Source organism: Alligator mississippiensis, chromosome 10 (genome assembly GCF_030867095.1).
Source record: "Alligator mississippiensis isolate rAllMis1 chromosome 10, rAllMis1, whole genome shotgun sequence".
Classification (NCBI taxonomy): domain Eukaryota; kingdom Metazoa; phylum Chordata; order Crocodylia; family Alligatoridae; genus Alligator; species Alligator mississippiensis.
In genome coordinates, this window is record NC_081833.1 from 47,682,167 (window position 1) to 47,696,011 (window position 13,845).

The following is a 13,845-nucleotide window of genomic DNA, read 5'->3' on the forward strand; positions in this document are numbered from 1 at the left end:
ATCGGGACCGTGTTCACGCGCCCCGCGTAGCGGATGGTACGCCATCCCAGGAGGGCGGCCAGAGCCTCCACGCAAGCCTCGAGCCCCACATGGAGAGGGGCATGAACCCTCAGGCCATGAGACAGTGGGAGGTCCTGAGAGACATCCTCATGCCAGCTGCCAGGCGTAGGAGCCGCCATTCCTCGCCAGGACAGGGATAAACTGCCAAGCGCAGGAAAAAAAAAAAAAAAAAAAAAAAAAAAAAAAAAAAAAAAAAAGCCTCAGGCTGACCCGGGGACTGGGACTGGGAGGGGGCTGAAAACGCCCCCAAATCGGCCTGAGGGGGGGCAGAGCAACCCTGCAGGGGCTCAGGGCAAGCCCCAAGGCAGGGGCAGATGGCAGGGACCAAGGGAAGGGGCCCTGGGGGAGGGAGGCAGCAGAAATCAAAGGGACAACTCAGGCGCGGGTGGGGGAGGGGCAGAGGCAAACGAGGCTGCCAGAGCCCAGGGGAAAAAGGCTCAGAAAGTGGGGGGAAGGGGCAGGGAGGGGGTCCCCAGGGACAGGGTGGGGAGAGGCAAGGGGTTTTTCGGGGGGGGGGACAGGAAAAGGGGGGCAGGGAGTGCGAGGCAACGAGCTGAAAGCACCTGAGCTGGAGGAGCTTAGAAGGACTTCAGCTGTCGGCGGCCATCTTGAAAGAAAGAAAGAAAGAAAGAAAGAAAGACTTTGACTTTTAAGAGACCTTTATTCCCCGGAGGGTGATGACTCAGAGCCAGTCAAAAGCATGTACAAGGACGCCCAAAGCTCTGGGCCTCGTGGACAAGGCCTGGGCTCATGGCCTGCAAGGCCTGCCCGTACACTCTAGTCAAAAAAAAACCAACCAACACAACGAAACATAAGGACTATTTACAGTATTTACAGTTCTGCCAGCAGGGACACCCATGGAGGCCTCCGGGGTCGACCCGCACGAGCAAAAGTCCAGGGCCTCGGCCCGCTTGACGCGTCTCTGCGGCTTGAGCAGCTGGTGGCATCACAGTACGAGGATCGGGCGTCCCGCCTCGACTCGGCACAGCACCCCCTCGAGGGCCCAGCGCTCCTCAAAGGCGGGCACCATCCGCCGGAGGACAGCATGCTCAAACTCGAGCGAGAGGTGGGCCCGCACCAGCAGGCGGAAGAGCTGCAGGGTGTCGACCATCCCGGTGCCGGTGAGCTGGTTTCGCCGGCTCTTCAGGGTGGCCATCTTGGCCTGGCCCAGCAGGAAGAAAGAAAGACTTTTGACTTTTAAGAGACCTTTATTCCCCGGAGGGTGATGACTCGGAGCCAGTAAAAAGCATGTACAAGGATGCCCGAAGCTCTGGGCCTCATGGACAAGGCCTGGGCTCATGGCCTGCAAGGCCTGCCCGTACACGCTAGACAAAAAAAAAACAACCAACACAACGAACATAAGGACTATTTACAGTATTTACAGTTCTGCCAGCAGGGACACCCATGGAGGCCTCCGGGGTCGACCCGCACGAGCAAAAGTCCAGGGCCTCGGCCCGCTTGATGCGTCTCTGCGGCTTGAGCAGCCGGTGGCATCACAGTACGAGGATCAGGCGTCCCGCCTCGACTCGGCACAGCACCCCCTCGAGGGCCCAGCGCTCCTCAAAGGCGGGCACCGTCCGCCGGAGGACAGCGTGCTCAAACTCGAGCGAGAGGCGGGCCCGCACCAGCAGACGGAAGAGCTGCAGGGCGTTGACCATCCCGGTGCCGGTGAGCTGGTTTCGCCGGCTCTTCAGGGTGGCCATCTTGGCCTGGCCCAGCAGGAAGTTGGCCAGACTGACCATGGCCTTCTCCGCTGCCCGGTAGGGGAAGGAGTGGACGTAGACATCCTCAGAGAAGTCCCGGCCCAGCACCCAAAGCAGCGCGCCCAGGGTGGCAAAGAGCGGCTGCAGCCGGGGACAGTCGAGGAACGCGTGGAAAATGTCCTCGTCCGGCACCCCTGGGCAGAAGGGGCAGGCCACCGAGGCTGCCGGGTCCAGGTGGCGAACAAAGGTGCCGGTGGCCAGGATACCGTGCACGAGACGCCACTGCAGGTCGCCAGTCTTCTTGGCAGCTGGCGCCTTATACAGCGTGTGCCACGCTGGGGTCCCGGGCCGCGCCAGGCGCCGCAACCACGCAGTGTCAGGGTGGCCGGCCAGCACCTGGGCGTGCCGGGTGCGCACCACCCACATGTAGAGGCCCTTGTGGGGCAGGGTGCCAAAAGGGCAGCCTGTATTGCTGCTGGGGGGCACTGGGAGCCTGAGCAGCGTGTTGGGCCGCTCGGCCAGCTCGCTGGGTACCGATGGGATAATGGGAAGCGCTGGGAAGGCATCGTGCGTAGCGGCCGCGGCGGGGAGGGTCCAGTGAGCCTGGAGATGGACTTCCAGGGCGGTCGCTGCTTCCGTCAGGAGGGTGCCCCTGACAGTCTGCAGAAGCCAGCCCACGGTGCGGATGGAGCGCAGTGCCAGCCGGGCAGCCAGGGCTTCGGGGGGCAGCCACGCCGACTGAGCAGGGTCCAGGAGGTGCTCCAGGCAGGTGGTGCATGCCTCGATGAGGGCTGCCACGAGGCTGGCGAAGGCCAGGCTCGGCGCAACACGCTGCAGGGCTGGGTTGTAGACCAGGGGCTCCCAAAGCAGGTGCGGGAACCGCAGGCGCCTGGCCTGGGGGCAGAGATGGAAGGCCACCCGCCAGGCCCGCACCATGCTGCGGTAGAACGGGGGAAGAACCACCCTGTTCAGGAAGGTGAGGTCCAGCAGAAACAGCTCCCGGTCAAAGCCGAGGCCCCCCATTCGCCGCAGGAACCGGCACGCCAGCTGCCGCCACGGGAGGTGGCCATCTGTGTACAGGAGCCACTGGAGGGCCTGCAGCCGGCAGGCAGCCACCCAGCTGGCCAGGTCGATCAGGCCTTGGCCCCCTTCCCCGGTGGGCAGGTAGAGGGCAGCTCGGGGGAGCCAGTGGCATCCGTCCCACAGGAAGTCGACCAGGAGCTGCTGCATTCTCTCCAGGAGCTCCGGCGGAGGGTCCAGCACCACGCAGCGGTGCCACAGGGTGGCCGCCGCCAGGTTGTTGGCGACGAGGACCCGGCCGCGGTAAGAGAGGGCGGGCAGGCGCTAGCGCCAGCGCTGCAGGCGGGCCTCCACTCCCTCCACCAGATCCTCCCAGTTGCAGGCTGCAAAGGCCGGCGGCCCCAGGAACACGCCCAGGGCTTTGAGGCCTTCCCGGCGCCAGGCGAGGCCTCCCGGCAGGTCCGGAGGCGGCGTGCCGGCCCACATCCCCAGCAGAAAGGCGTCACTCTTGCCCCAGTTGATGTGGGCTGAGGCAGCAAGCTCGTAGGCACGCTGGCAGTCCACCAGGGCCCGCACGTCCTCCTGGCTGCCCAGGAAGACGATCACGTTGTCCGCGTACGCCGTCAGCCGGAGCGGGGGGCCGGTGACGGGGCCCAGCGCCGGTGGCAGGGCGAGGCCAGTCAGGCGACGTCGCAGAGCGTGCAGCAGCGGTTCGATGGCCAGGGCGTACAGCATGCCCGACAGGGGGCAGCCCTGGCGTATGCCGTGACGCACGGGAACGGGGAGCACAGCGCGCCGTTCACCTTGAGCAGGCCAGAGGCATCGTGGTACAGGACCCGGAGCGCCACGGTGAAGAGCGGCCCGAAGCCAAAGGCCTCGAGGGTGCCGAGCAGGTACCGGTGGTCGACGCGGTCGAAGGCCTTCTCTTGGTCCAGGGAGAGCACGCCGACGTCCAGGCCAAAAAGCTCCATGGCCGTGAGCAGGTCACGCAGCAGGAACAAGTTGTCCTGGATGGTCCTGCCCGGCACGCAGTAACTCTGCTCGGGCCCAATGACAGAGGCCATGACGGTGCAGAGACGGTTCGCCAGCGCCTTAGCCAGGATCTTGTAGTCGGCGCACATGAGGGAGACGGGCCGCCAGTTCTTCAGGCAGCCGAGGTCCCCCTTCTTGGGCAGCAGGGTGAGCACGGCCCAGCGGCAGCTGGTCGGCAGGGTCCCGTCGGCAAGGCTCTCACGGAAGACGTGGAGGAGGCTGGGTCCGAGGAGGGGCCAGAAGGCTCTGTAAAATTCCACGGGCAGGCTGTCCAGGCCCGGGGCCCTGCCCGAGGTGAGCCCCCCCACCGCGGCCTCCAGCTCCGCCAGGGAGAGTTCGCACTCCAGGGCCTTGGCCTGCGAAGCGCCCAGGTGCGGCAGGTCCCGATGCAGCTCCTGGGCGGCCCGCGGGCAGACGGGCTCAGCTGCAAACAAGTCCCGGTAGAAGGCGATGGCATGCTCCCGCACTTCGCCCGGGTCCGTGAGCAGCCGGCCCTCCGGGGTCTTGAGGTGGTCCAGCGTCTTCGCCGCGGCCTGCCGCCTCTCCAGGCCAAAGAAGAAGCTGGTCGGGGCGTCAGCCTCTGCCAGCTCCTGGCAGCGGGCCCGGACCCGCGCGCCGCGCCCTCTGCCAGCTCTCGCAGGCATTTCTTGCGGGAGCGGAGGCTCTCGAGGAGCGCCGTGTCGTTGCCCGCGCGGAGCAGGGCCGCCTCGAGCTCCACCACGTACTCCTCCAGCTCCTGGGTGCGGCGGCGGAGCTCGCTCGCCGCCAGCTGGCAATACTGCTGGCAGAACGCCCGGCTCTGGACCTTCCCCATGTCCCACCACAGGCGCCAGGAGGGGTAGTCTGCTCGCGCCGCCTCCCAGCTCCTCCAGAGGTGGGCGAAGCAGTCCCTGAAGTGGGTGTCCTGCAGCAGGCTGACGTTGAGGCACCAGTAAGGGGCCCGCGTGCGTGCTCTGCCAGGCAGGCTCAGCTCGCAGCAGACCAAGGCGTGGTCCAAGAGGCCCAATGGAACGATGCGGCTGCCGCGCAGCAACGGCAGGTGGTGCTGGCCGATGTAGAGGTGGTCGAGGCGGGCCATGGCGAGCCCGCTGGCGCTCATCTTTGCCCAGGTGTACTGTCGCGCGTCGGTGTGGAGGACCCGCCAGGCGTCGACGAGGTCTGCCGCCTCCAGCACAGTTCGCAGCTTGCGGGCCGAAGGCAGGTGTGGTTCTGGCCCCGTCCGGTCTAGCAGCGCGTCGACGGTACAGTTGAAATCCCCGCCCATGAGGAGCAGGTCGTCCTTCTCGCTGGCGTCACGCAGGAGGTCGCCCAGGGTCTCTAGAAAGGCGACCCTCTCTCTCCCATTGGTGGGCACGTAGACGTTGACGAGGAGCAGGCTCTGGTGTGCCAGGGTGACGTGGACGGTCAGCAGCTGGCCGGGGACGACCTCTCGCGCCACCGCCGAGTCATACCGCAGCTGCAGCGAGAGGAGGGTCGCCACTCCTGCGCTGAGGTTGGTGCCGTGGCTCAGGAACAAGCAGCCTCTCCAGGCAGCGTGCCAGTCGGCTTGAATGTACGCGTCGCTGTGCGTCTCCTGGAGGAAGGCGATCGCCAGGCGCTTCTGCTGCAGGCCTTCCAGGACGGCTGCCCGCTTCACCGAGTCTCTGCAGCCGTTGGTGTTGAGCGAGGCAATTGTGGTAACCGCCATGAACAGGAGAAGAAGGAGGAAGGGTAGGCAGGGTACCGGTGGGAGAAGTGACATACGCTGGGCAGAAAAACCGCGGAGACAGGGGAAAGGCCTAGCGTTGCCCTGCCCTATTCCACGGGCCCGCCTCGGCCCCACACCTCCCTCACCCGGGTCACCAGCTTCTCGAGCCGGAAGGCATGCTGACGCGTGCCCAGGTCCCAGCGCATAAGCTTCGCCGCGTCGCTAGCGGCGCGGACAAACTGCGCGGGGTCCGGGCACCATTGACGGATACTCTCGGCCACGTTCCTCTGGCCCTTGGTCTGGTCCAAGAGGTTGAGGAGACCTCCATAGCTGGGGGCCACCCAAGGGGGTTTCTCCAGCAGGAGGTGGATACTGCCGACCGAGAACCGGCGGGGCTGTACCCTGGGAGGGGACTTCCCGGTGAGACCGGTGAACGTGCCTTCAATGGCCAGGCTCCCTAGCAGGCCCCCCTCTCTATCTGGGTCGAGGACCGTTTTGGGGAGATCGATCCCCATCCGCTTTGGGGGGCAGATGTCGTCCCGCTCCCGGGGCCGCTTGCGGCGCTCAGAGGGCAGGCACTCCATGTCCTCCTCCCCATCGGCCCCAGCAGGCAGGGGAGCGGGCGGTGGGGTGGCGAGACCCTCCGCCGTCTCTCCTGCCCGCCGCCGCTCAGGAGGCCGGCACTCTCCCCCTGCCTTGCCACTCACAGGCCCCACTGGCTGGGATGGGGGCGAGGGGTTGCCAGGCATCTCCGGGACACCCTCAGTTGTGGCCGGAGGTAGCAGGGTTTCCAGGGGGGCAGGCAGAGCGGGCTCAGTTTCCCTGTCTGCCTTTTCCCTGGTGCTGTCTGAGACAGGCCCTGAAGGGGCAGGAGTTCCTTTAGACACTCCTTTATTCTTTTTCTTATTCTTTGCTTTTTGGGGAGTAGCTGGCACCCCCCCTGTAGGGGGTGGGCCAGGCTGCTGGGGTGTCGCCACCTCCAGGTCCACCACCCCGGTTGGGGCAGGCATGGAGGGAGGTGGAGGGGGGGTCTTGGGCGCTCCACCCGACGGGGCCCCAGCGCCCAAGACTCCGGCCACCCCGGGGAGGACTGGGACAGGAAGGGACTGGGAGGACTCCCCAGCCCCTCCACCGGAAGGGGCATCCGCCACGACAGGGGCGGAAGAACCCTGGGAGGATGTCCCAGGCCCCCCCCTGGGTGGCATGCCACTGCCAGAGGGGTTGAGCCCCCCGGATGGAGCAGGGTCAGAGGGGGGCTTGGCAGGTCTCCCAACCCCACCCTTTGATGAGGGCCCTGCACCCGAGGTGGGTGCACCATCCTCCCGGGTGGGCGCAGCAGCCGGTGCCTCGGCTGACTGCCCAAACGGGCACTGGGCAGTTAGGTGGGAGCTGCCGCCGCAATGGCGGCAGGAATTCCCCCCCAGGGAGAAATACACCACATAGGATCTCCCGTGTGAGGCAAAAGTCAAGGAGGGAGGCAGCTTCTGAGTGTCCCCCGTGAGGAGCATGAACGCCTGCCTCCGGAAGGACAGGATCTGCCTCAGCTTGGGGTCCCTACTCCCCATGGTCAGCCTGCGCCAGGGGCTGGTGAGGACACCATAGCGCTCGACCGCGTTGGCGAGGTCCCAGTCTGGCAGGTGCAGGGGCACGTTGGAGGCCACCACCCGCACTGCCAGGGTCTCCAGGGGCGTCACCAAGTGGTGGACCCCCGAGACTTCCAGCCCCGCTGCACACACCTCCCTCACCAGGTTGGGAGAGCTCAGATAGATGATGGGCACCGAATTGACCTGGGAGGCATACGGGACGCTCCGGCGTCCCAGCAGGTCCGCCAGAGCTCCGGCGCAGTCCTCCACCGTGACGTGGAGAGGGGCGTGCACCTGCATGCCATGGCTGAGGGGAAGGTCTGCAGAGACATCCCCATGCCAAGTGCCTTGGCTGCTGGCAGCCATCCCGGCAGGAGAGGGTTAACTCTCTCCCGGGAGGGAGGGGAAAAAAAAAACAAACCCTCAGGCTGATGCCGGGGACTGGGACTGGGAGGGGGCTGAAAACGCCCCAAAATCAGCCTGAGGCGGGGCAGAGCAACCCTGCAGGGGTGCAGGGCAAGCCCCAAGGCAGGGGGAGATGGCAGGGACCAAGGTAAGGGGCCCTGGGGGAGGGAGGCAGCAGGAATCACAGGGAGAACTCAGGTGGGGGAGGGGCAGAGGCAAACGAGGCTGCCAGAGCCCAGGGGAAAAACGCTCAGAAAGCGGGGGAAGGGCGCCCCAGGGAGAGGGTGGGTGGAGGCAAGGTTTTTTTGTGGGGGGACAGGAAAAGGGGGACACGGAGTGCAGGGAACGCGCAAAGAGGCACCCGAGCTGCAGGAGCTCAGAAGGGCTTCACCTGTCGGCCGCCATCTTGAAAGAAAGAAAGAAAGACTTTGATTTTTTAACTACTCTATTCAGGGGCTCAGGGATACAAAAAGGTTGGCCGCTTACAAAGCAAAAAAACAAACAAATTATACCATCAAACCAAAAACACCATGTCATTGCATTCATCACATCACACCGTGACAAACAGCTTCGCTACATTGCACATCGTGTCTTACATGCTAGTTATGCGGTCGGACTGCCGGCCACACGATCATTATTATAAATAAACAATTCCTACCCTGGTCTATCCAATCATACACATGACAACACCTTCAACTTCCCACACAAAAAGCAAAAAAGCAGCCTGGTGAGGGCCCAGGGTGTGGCACGAGCTGGAAGTCCTAGTCTGTTGCTGAGCCTGCCCTGTCGCCCAGACCGGTCATGACATCAGAGCGCGTATTTGAGACGGCCATCCTCCACATGGCACAGCACTCCCTCAAGGGCCAGCATGTCTCAAAGGCAGGCACTGCCCACCGGAGCACAGCGTACTCAAACTCCAGCAAGAAACGCCCCCACACTAGGAGGCTGAGAAGCTGCAGGGCATCATCTGAGCTGGTCCTGGCAAGCCGGTTGCAGTGGCTCTTGAGGACAGCCATCTTGGTGGAAAGAAAGATAAGGAAGAAAGAAAACCAAATTACAGAGGTTTCATAAGTTATTCACAGAGTCAATCTGTTTTCAAGAAATGCAAACCACATACTTCTGAATATTTAGGCCCCAGTCCTAAGGAGGGATTCTGGTTCCCTCATGAAGCCCCACTGAAGTCAAGGAACTCTGTCAGTGAAAGGATCCAAGTTCATGGACCTTTTGCAACATCGAAACATTTGGTTCAAATGTCATGTGCAAGGCAGATCAGATTGTCAGCTAGTGCCAATCTGCAAAACTTCCAGTGGATTTTTCCCCATCTGAGGATTTTGCTCTGGTAATAGCAAGAAACCCAGATGAGAAATATCTTGTATGTGCCCCTATAAAATGTGGAATGGAATTTCATCTTTTTTAGATTCCAGCCACATTTCATCTTTCTCTCTGCATATTCTTTACCCTTTAATGGTTTGTGCCAGTACTTTATGGTTCTTTTAAGGAATTAGCCATACTAAACCCTTAGATTATAATCCATATATCTGTTGATTTTAGTTTGTAAAATGATTTTGCACGTGTACCCTTTAGAGATAAGAAATATATTTTAAAATAAAAAATAACACGTTTATCTACCTTTTGCTTTCCAAAGAGCTTTACAAACATTAACTAAGCTTGCACCCTAGAGAGGTACTATTGATAAGTAAAAAGCATTTACCCCATGTAAATTGTGGGAATGATGAGGCACAGCACAGTTAAATGATTTACCCAGAGCCCCAGGGATTCAAATGTTGGGTTAGAATACAGAGGAGCTCTCTGCTCCAGCCCTGAAATCATAGCCATGTCTCCTGTCTCCCAAAGACTATAAATCCCAGTGTTGCCAGTTCTTGCAATATCACTGTCTGTTTCATAATATTTGGTGTTGTTAGTCAAACCCCAGTCCTTAGAGTCAAATGACTGCCTGAGAATCTCAGCTTCCATTGTAAAATTAAAGATATTTCTTGCCCTTGTTGTTGTAGAGGAAAGCTTGAAATAATGAGCCCCAAATGTTCCAAAATCAGTAGGCCAAGCCTCTTTCCCTCTCCCAAATCAGCAAAATCTTGGAATTATAGAATCATAGAAAAGTTGGGCTGAGAGGGACCTCTGGGAGTCATCTTGTTCAACCCCCAGTCAAGGCACAATACCATCTCAATCAAAATCTTGTGCTTTTTTTTTTTTTTACTAATTTCTTGAATTTGGAGGGGAATCTAATAATTTTTGCAATATTTTGGACTGGTGGGACAGAATATATTGTTACTACATTGTAATCTATAATATTTTTTAAAAGCTTAGCTGGTATTGTTGCTCTTACACCCACGTGACTTCATCCTTCTAGTACAGTATTATTCTGTAACCCACTTGCTGATTTGGTAACCTCTGTAACTTAATAAACTGGCAGTGAAGGAAAAAAGAAATGAAGTGCTCTGAAGACTTTATTGACAATCCTTGGATAAGGATCTGCATCAGATGGGAATATAAAGATTTCAGCCTCAGGAGAAGGGTTTAGTATTTGATACTCATCCCACTCCTGCAAGCAGATTAGTACAAAGCATAGGATACTTTTGAAGTAGCCATTACTGCATATTAACAATTACTTCTTACTGGGAAAATACCAGCATGTATAAAAAATAATCTAGTTCCTATTTTATTCAACTATAAAGGATCCGTCTTGATGATAATCCCAAATTTGTAGTCCTTACTCAGGCAAAAATCCCACTACATCAATCCCTCTTAAGTGAAAGCTAGCATAAGCGCAGGAGAGCTGTTGCCAGTACAGAGGAGGATCAGAATATCCTACAGGAAGAACTATATAATTCTGAGGACTGGAATAGTAGAAGTGGTATGAAATTAAATACCAAAGTAAAAGACCACACACTCAGGAACTAATATACAACCATTTATGTTATAAAATGGGAGATTATCTGTTGGAAATGAGAGGAGGAGAAACACTTGAGAGACTTGAATTGACTATATGCTGATTATCAGCCAGCAGTGTGATATAGCCATAAAAAGCAAGTCTGATTCCACCATGTATCAACTAAAGTATTTCCCTGAAGGATAGGAAAGTATAAATGTCAGCATATGAGACACTGAAAGACCTCATTTGGAATACTATATACCTTTCTGGTTCATTTATGTTCAAGAAAAATAAATTCAAAATGGAAGAAGTGCAGAGAAAGGATACTAAGATGATAAGGGACATGAAGAGTCCATTTTATAGAGGAAACACAGTGCCTTGTAGAGGGGTCCTTATTATAGTTTTTAGCAGTCTCCAGATATAATGATCCTAATGAGGAAAGATAAATACTCAGCATAATTACTTTAATTTTTTTTAAACCTCAAATGCTCAATGGCCAGGAAATTAACCCTACATTCCCAATCTTCTTCTTTAGCTGCCATGATGCAGAAGAGGATGAAATGCAATTAACTCCATTTACAACTCTGGGAAAAATGATTTTCTGCTTAATAAGGAAATACATGGTAATTGGTCATAAGGCAAATGATATTAACGGGTGAGCCATTTGGCTCCAAATGAATGGATCATAACCCAGAAGACTTTATCTGTATCAGTCTTTGCTCTTTAAGATTTTTCATTTTAAGAGTAACTGCTAACATAATCTTGAGATAAGAGAATACATCAGAGGTAAATTCAGAAGCCAATCTGGAGGCAAAGCCTTTGTGTACTTTGACACAAATCTTTTGCATTCTCAGTGGCACAGCAGCTCATTGAGGAGAGGTTCAGTCCCCAGGAAATGTTATTTGCATACTTCAGACAACAGGAAATACCTCCTCCTAGCAGGATGATGATGATCAGTGAAAACATTAAGGTCAGGACTGCTAGTGGGATGGCTGTGTTGCATAGAAAAGGGGCAAAGAGGTTAAGAACCAAAGCAACGGTTGCTCTGTATTTGGGATTTGCCCTGATTCAGGAATTAGTGGCAGGGGAAAACAAAAGTACGGATATGGGAAGCTGTGGTTTATATCAGTTTCAAGCAAATTGTGTCTTTTCTTATCTACCTTTGGAGTTGCACTAGCACAGATACACCATTCGCTGGACACTCAAATATAGCAACTCACCCAGATTACTCAGAGTCAAACCCTAGATGCTATAAATCCTTTGTTCATAAATAAATACTTAGGTGGCAGTTTTCACTGACTGCTTAACAGCTCTTTCTAGTCCTCTTTTCTAGTGAAGTTGTATGTGTCTTTCCCTTTCTTGTTGCAGAAAAAATGCTTTACACCTTTCTTCTGCTGAAGCTATACAAGTTTTTAAACAGGTATTATACCTAAAACCTAACTCATGCTAAATTCATGGAGCCATACAAAATGAGGGCCAGTCTCAAGTCTGTTTTTACTGTTAAAAACTGCCAAAAGATAGGAAAAATGAACAATTTCCTTTTGGGCCCTGCAACTTTGCTAAACTCCTCCCTCCCAGCTCCAGTCATCTGTGTGCAGTGCAGCACAGAATGGCCTAATTAATATGTGTTCTGCCCAAGGTACGGAAGAGAGTGTTTAGAACAAAGCTGAAGTGGAAGGCCAAATTTCATTTTCAGCCTGAGATCAGACATGTCTGTCAGAAAACAAAGCCAAGGTTTCAGGTGCCAACTAAATCAATAGTTCTGACCTGAAGGGAAGGTGGGCAGCACCTCACAACTTAAATGTTATGTTTGTAAGTAATGTGAGATACATGAGTTCTTTTTTCCCAGTTGAACAGGAAGGACTTTTGACTTTTTAACTACTTTATTCAGGGGTTCAGGGTACAAAAAGTTGGCCCCTCTGGGGTCCAGGTCCAATATACAAAGCAAAGACAAACAAATCACCATCAAACCAAGAATACCATGCCATTACATTCATAACATCACACCGTGACAGACATCTTTGCAGTATTACACGTCATGCCTAACATGCCATTATGCGGTCAGGACACTGGGCACGTGGTTCTATACACCAAAGCCCTCTATAAACAAATGATTCCTACCTTGCTCTATCCAATCGTACACGTGACAAAACCTTCAACTTCCCACACAAAGAAAAAAAGCAAAAAGCAGCCTGTTCCAGGGTGCAGCGCGAGCTTGGAGTCGCAGTCTTCCACCAAGCCCGCCCAGTCGCTCAAACCAGTCATGACATCAGAGCGCATATTGAAGATGGCCATCCTCCACGTGACACAGCGCTCCCACAGTGGCCCAATGTGCCTCAAAGGTGGGCACTGCCTGCCAGAGCACAGCATGCTCAAACTCCAGTGAGAGGCACGCCTGCACCAGGAGGCTGAAAAGCCACAGCGTAGTGTCTGAGCTGCTCCTGGCAAGCCAGTTGTGGTGGCTTTTGAGGACAGCCAACTTGGCCTGACCCAGTAGAAAGTGGGCCAGGCAGACAGTGCCCCACTCAACTGCCCAGTTCAGGTAGGAAACACGTAGGAGGTCTCTGAGAGGCTCCTGACCAGTGTCCACCTTGGTGGCTTGGGGGGCGACAAAGAGTGGCCACAGGCAGGGACAGTTGAGGAAGGCGTGAAAGAGGTTTCATAGATTTCATAGACATTAGGGCTGGAAGGCACCTCGGAAGATCATCGAGTTCAGCCCCCTGCCCCAGAGGCAGGAAGCCAGCTGGGGTCAAAGGATCCCAGCAAGATAAATGTCCAAATGTCTCTTAAAGGAGTCCAGAGTAGGTGCTTGCACCACCTCTGGAGGCAGTCTGTTCCAGGCCTTTGGGGCTCGGACAGCAAAGGAGTTCTTCCTTAAGTCCAGCCTGAAAAGGTCTTGGAGGAGTTTGTGATCATTTGACCTTGTCATCCCTTGGGGCGCTCTGGTGAACAGGCATTCCCCCAGGTCCTGATATACTTATATATCTCTTATATACTTATAGGCAGCCACCAGGCCCCCCCGAGCCTGCACTTTTCCAAGCTGAAGAGTCCCATGGCTCTCGGCCTCTCATCATAAGGCCTGTTCTCCTACCCTCTGATCATAAGCATGGCTGTCCTCTAGAGTCTCTCAAGCTTCTCCATATCCTTTTTAAATTGTGGAGCCTAGATGCAGTACTCCACCTGCGGCCTCACCAAGGCTGAGTACAGCGGGAGAATGATATCCTGGGTCTTGCTTAAGATGTATCGGTAGATGCAAACCAGTTTTGTTCACTTTGCCAGCTGCAGTATCGCACTGGTGGCTTATATTCATCTTGGGGTCAATCATGACCCCCAAGTTCCTTTTGGCAGTGGTGCTAGCAAGCATAACACTGCCAAGCCTATAAGCGTGCAGTGAGGTTTTTTTTTCCCAAGGTGGAGTACCTTGCATTTTTTGGTGTTAAATGCCATCATGTTTTCATCTGTCCA

General features: G+C 55.9%; 1 long non-coding RNA gene across 3 annotated transcripts in view; it reads right to left on the bottom strand.

Moving 5' to 3' along the window:
- Nucleotides 1-7,544: 7,544 nt before the first annotated feature.
- LOC109285697 (uncharacterized) overlaps nt 7,545-13,845 on the bottom strand; it is a 78,931-nt gene continuing 72,630 nt past the window's right edge. For all 3 annotated transcript variants that reach the window (XR_002093524.2, XR_009455258.1, XR_002093522.2), the window contains exon 3: nt 7,545-8,506. This is a non-coding gene — a long non-coding RNA (uncharacterized LOC109285697). The remainder of the gene's footprint in view (nt 8,507-13,845) is intronic.